The sequence below is a fragment of the Dama dama genome, chromosome 26, assembly GCF_033118175.1.
Source record: "Dama dama isolate Ldn47 chromosome 26, ASM3311817v1, whole genome shotgun sequence".
NCBI classification, from domain to species: domain Eukaryota; kingdom Metazoa; phylum Chordata; class Mammalia; order Artiodactyla; family Cervidae; genus Dama; species Dama dama.
Genome location: NC_083706.1, coordinates 33,075,218 through 33,080,948, shown reverse-complemented (window position 1 = coordinate 33,080,948; position 5,731 = coordinate 33,075,218). Strand labels below are relative to the sequence as shown.

At 34.0% G+C, this 5,731-nt stretch overlaps 1 long non-coding RNA gene across 1 annotated transcript in view; it reads right to left on the bottom strand.

The window, feature by feature from the left end:
* Positions 1-1,774: 1,774 nt before the first annotated feature.
* LOC133046998 (uncharacterized) overlaps positions 1,775-5,731 on the bottom strand; it is a 4,160-nt gene continuing 203 nt past the window's right edge. Inside the window, exons 1-3 of the long non-coding RNA XR_009690637.1 lie at positions 5,709-5,731; positions 4,452-4,514; positions 1,775-2,119 (exon numbers count right to left, since the gene is read on the bottom strand). The exon at positions 5,709-5,731 is cut by the window's right edge and continues 203 nt beyond it. This is a non-coding gene — a long non-coding RNA (uncharacterized LOC133046998). The remainder of the gene's footprint in view (positions 2,120-4,451; positions 4,515-5,708) is intronic.

Here is a 5,731-nt window from a genome sequence, read left to right as displayed (position 1 = left end):
TATTGTCAGGGCAGTAAAAGCATGCTTTGTTCCCTCTATATTGCTGAGAACTTGAGTTTCACCATCAAAATGACCTAGTCTAGGCTCTCATTTCTGTATAATGCTAGCTGGTTACTGTGGACCGCTACAAAAATACCTCTCAGACTTGGTTGCCGCATCTGCAAAAGGAAGACAATAATGCTAACTATATTAGTCTGCTAGGCAGACATTAAAAAAAAAAAAAAATACCGCAGACTGGGTGGTCTAAACAACAAAAGTTTATTTTCTCACAGTTCTGGAGGCTGGGAAGCCAAGCTTAAGGTGCTGGATGATAGATGCCTTCTGACTGTGTCCTCAAGTGGGTTTTTCTTTGTGTGTGCACATTCTTGCTGTCTCTTCCTCTTCTTATGAGAATGTCAATCTTATTGGATCAGGGCCTCATGAATATGACCCATGTAACCTTAATCACCTCCTGAAAAGCCCTGAAAGTGTTAGTCACTTAGTTGTGTCTGACTCTTTGTGACCACATGGACTGTAGCCCACCAAGCTCCTCTGTCCATGGGATTCTCCAGGCAAGAATGCTGGAGTGGATTGCCATTTCCTTCTTCGGGGTATCTTCTTGACTCAGGGATCAAACCCAGGTCTCTTGTATTACAGGCAGATTCTTTACCATCTGAGCTACCAGGGAAGAAAAGCTCTATTCATAAATAAAGTCACACTGGGAGTTAGGGATGAAATATATAGATTTGAGGGGACACAATTCAGTCCTTGACACATATCTTGGAAAAAACTTAAATATATATTATCAACCTTGAATGTTTTTTAAAATACATATTACATTTTGCAATACACTTGGTATGTGTAAGTGATCAAAAAAAGCAACTAATTTATATTTTATTTTGGTTAATTAGGATATAAAGGTAAGTAAGTTGTAGAATAAAAATATCAGTAACTTTATTAGTTAGCTTCTGGTATATAAAAAATAGTCCAAAACCTAGTGGTCTCAAACAACTGTTTGTTTAACACATGATTCTGTGGGTTGGCTATTTGAGCTGGACTAAGTCGACTAGTTGGCTCATCAAATCTAACCAAGCTTAGTTGGTTGACAATAAATTTATTTTGAATTTTTAATGAAATGGTGGGTTTTTTAAAGCTGGGAATTTATGATGGTTTTCTCTGAGATGAATGGGATGAGTGGGGTCTCTCTCCATCTGGTCTCCATTTAGTACTTCAGCAGAGAAGGCCAGGCTTGTCCACAAGGCTATCAAAGGGCTCCAAGGATAACAAGAAAGCAAGCCCCATTTGCAAGTGTTTATCAGTCTCCCCTTGTATCACACTTGCTAATATTCTATTGATCAATGTAAGTATCATGAAAAACCCAGAATCAAGAAGTGGAGAAATGGATTCTATATCATGGGAAGATCTGCAAGGTCCCAATGTAAATATGAGAAGACAGGAAGGGAAGACTTGATGTTAATAATGTTACAAAGCCCTTGACCAATAGTCAATGGTCTCTTTACTAATGCCTGTGATCACCAGTCAAGATGCCTGATCAAACTGTGCCATGATAAGATCATAGAATTTTTACATCAATGTCACTATTCTCTTCAGTTATTTGGAATAGAGAGAATAAGGTGCTGTTGCTTAGGAGTGTTTTCTGAAGGTTTTACAAAGAAAGACACTATTTCTCTTCCTAAACTTTGACCTCTTACTTCCCATTGCCAGGATAACAATAGGCACAGACAATAGATGGGACAATATAATAGCTTTGAAATCATCGATTGTAGTAGTGTTAAATCGTTAAGAGCCTAACTCTAGGAAACCAACATCTATATACAAAGCTCTACTAATTTAAGGATAGTTTTTTCAGTCTTCTATTCGTGGCTGAAATCACATTTTTCTTTTTGCTTCCTATTCCTTTCATAGTCAGTGTCACATGTTGCCTCAGAGGAGAGTCAGATTCTGGAATGAAAGAAAGAGTTACATCTTGACTTGCTAGTTTAAAAATATTTCCTGTGGTTAGCACTCAAAGGATATAGAAAAATGTGATGAGCCAAAGCAGATTCTGTCTTCCCCTCGGATTAGAAATAGATCTCCAAGTTCTGGAAGTTTTCAGTAGACCTTCATTTGTGCTTTGAATCTGAAAAGAGAGGACATTTATGTCAAGATACCCTCATAGATTAAGTAACAGAGTCCCTCTATATCCCTTTGTGTGGGAGTAGCAGAATACATATTTATGTTCAGTGTGTAGGCAAATGGAGCCTCTTTGGGGAGTTTCGATAGTCTTTTGATTGAAGATTGAACTCAAATAAGGCGTTGGCTTAGTTAAGGAAGGTAAGAGGGTGGGGAGAGGTTGTGTGGTTTTGATTGAGTTGTAACGAAAGATCAACCTGCAGTTACCGAAGCACAAGATCCAGAGGGGAAGGACTGTATGCGGATGCAGCTTCCGGGAATAAAGCTAAAGAGCAGATGCCCCTTTCAGAATTGTGAAGCTAAGAGCATAATGTCTTAGTCTTAAGTGAGAAGTTATACCACTTGTACTAGAGACATTTTAAATGCTAATTATAAAAGTAAAATCCAACACAATAAAATTCACCATTTTAACATGAACAATCCAGTGGCATTTAGATCATTCACATTGAGCAACAACCACTTATATCAGGTTTCGAAACATTTCCAACACTGCAAAGAAAAACCTCATACCCATCAGTTTCTCCCCATCACCCCTCTCCCCATCACTCTGCCCCTAGCAATAATCGATCCATAGTCTATCTCTATGAATTTGTCTATTCTGGATATTTCATGTAAGTGGAATCATGAAATATGTGATCTTTTGGGTTTGGCTTTTGTCACTTAGTTGTTTCAGAGGTTCACCCATGTTGTTGCCTGTATCATTATTTCATTCTATTTTATGACTGAATAATATTTCATTGTATACATCTATCACAAAGTGTTTACTCATTAATCTATTTATGCACTTTGGGCATATTTCTGCCTTTTAATTGTTGTGAATAGTGTTGCTATAAACATGTGTTTGAGGACCCATTTTCAATTCTTTTATGTGTATTTCTAAAGGTAAAATTATAGCATTATGCAGTAACCGTAACTTATGAAGAACCACCAAACTCCACAGTGGCTTAACAATTATGCATTTGCACCAGATCTTTTTTTCTAATAGATTAAAGATCTGAAGAAAATTATTGAAAGATTTAAGTGAACTGAATATAAAAATGTATGAAAAACCAATAATAATGAAGCTAATGATCCTTATGTCAAATAGGACTCATAGAATATAGATTTAAGTTGCATAATTTAAATACACCCATATTATATCTATCATCCATTTATGTCTACCCACACACACTATTTTTAAAGCTATAATAATGAGAAATTTGCTTCAATACATAAAATAAAATCTACATTACTAAAAGCCCTAAAATCATAATAATACAGATCAAATATATAGAATTGACTGAAAGAGACATATATCAAGTAGCTGATTTTTCTTTTTTTGGTCAAATCTAGGGAAACTGGTAGAAAATGCTCTTTTAATATTAAGGAAGATTCTTGAATAGCTCAGATGCCTTGGAAACCCTCCATATAATTTTTCTAAGAATTTTAAGATACTGTGATTTATGATGAATCTGTATAAATGTCATTGTTTAGTCTAACTGGTAGGTTTTCCTAATAATGTACCAACAGTTCACTATTTATTTTAAAAAAATTTTATTAAATTACTAGATGAAACTTTTTAAAAAAAGCCTTGATAAGTACATTTTTTCAAAAATATATACAGATGGATAATGAAATTTCTTTCTTACTCATCATCTGATGTCTGCTCAGTTTTTCTTTAATTTAAGTGGAATTATAAAATGTTTTCCAAATATAAGACTGTTTACTGAGCTAATAAAGTAATTAGTCTGATTAAACTGATGGTCAACTCAGGCAAACAAAGTCTGTCAACACAATCTGTGTGTTAACACAGAAGATATTTATAATTTAAAACAAATGTGTTCAAATAAAATATTTTATGTAGATAGATTGCTGGCCAACCATGGAGAGCTAAACAACTTTTTGAAACATGCTTGGAAACCAATTAAAGGATAAATTTGACAACTGCAAAAGACAATTAATCAAGGATAAGCGTCAGATTCATATACAACAATTTCTTTTACAGAAGGTGTACAGTTTGACCTGAATCTGAAAACACAAATGACAAAGGAAACAAGATAGGCAGAATAATGGCCCACCCAAGATGCCCACATGCTAATTCCCTACTCAAAATTCACTTTGAACCTATGAATACATTACCTTATATTACAAAAGGACTTTGCAGATGTGACCAGCTTAAGCATCTTAATTAGCATCATATTTGAATGTATCCAATCTAAATACCAGGGATGCTTGACAGTTGAAAAGTGAGTGAGAGGAAGAAAATCAGAGTGATCCAGTATGAGAAGAACTTGACCTACCATTGCTGGCTTTAAAGATAGAGAAGAGGCCACAAGCCAAGGAATGTGAATGCCCTCTGGAAGCTGGCAAAATCAAAGAAAAAGAGACTTTCTTAGAAGCTTCAGAAAGAAGTGGAGCAATGCTGATACTTTGATTTTAGCCTAATGAAACCCATGTTAAACTTATGACCTACAGAATTGTAAGATAATACATTTAAATTGTTTAAGCCTCTGAAGTTGTAATAATTTGTTACAGTAGCAGTAGAAGACTAATACACCAGAAATGGGTCACAGTGACCTGTGAGTATACATTCTAAGTTATGCCTCCTTTGAGGCGCTGTGTTCATTACTCAACTGCATTAGTTTCATTATGACACCAGCACAAAAATAGTGGCATTCAAGCATCCAAGATTAAATGCTTTTTAAAAATTAGCAACATAAACAAACCAGAAAAGTGTCTGTGGTAAAAAAATGATCATAGTATAGCAACATGTACAAAATGGTGTCTGTAATTACTCTGTGCTGAAGTTGAAAACATCAATGAAATGGATGATTTTACATACTACACAGAGAAGTCAATGAATCAATAACTAAGAATAACACTGAAGAACTCATAAAAATGTTTATTAATTGTCACTGATGAATTATTTAGTTTCTTACAGAACAAATACATTGATATTTTATAAATTGTTCCAGTTAATACAAGATAAGAAGCTCCATAAATCATAATTTGAAAAAAATAGATGTGTGTTGCAGAATAATTAATGCAGAAATAGAGCATGATTTAACTAGTATTAATAATTTTCAAAAAGAGGTGTAAAGACATTCAACAATAGGAAACTACTAAGATCTTTTACTGTGTGAGTAAGTTAAATAAAAACATTTCATCCTGAAGCAGTTTGACCAATTTTATTTGACAAAATCAACACAAATTTCTATTCCAAAATACTAAGGAAAACTAACAAAGGTCATTGCCTTTAAAAATAAATTTACTTACAGCAAAGGAAATTATAGTAAGTGATGAAGTATCAGTAGACTACCTATGAAAATTAGAAAGTCTAACAGAGTATCTGTTAAAAGCATTGTTTTAAGATGATTTTTGAAGCTTATGCTTTATGCATTTAGAGTGAAACAGAAATAAGACATCAGTAATCTTATCTTTTAATCTTTCTCCAAAGATTAAATGGTCATTATTTTGTGCAATGTGTGTACACACAAAAATCCTCAGGAAATATATTGAAAAACTTTTCATAAAAAAATTTCAGTATAGTGTCTTACCGTAGGGTTCAGTTCAGTCAGTT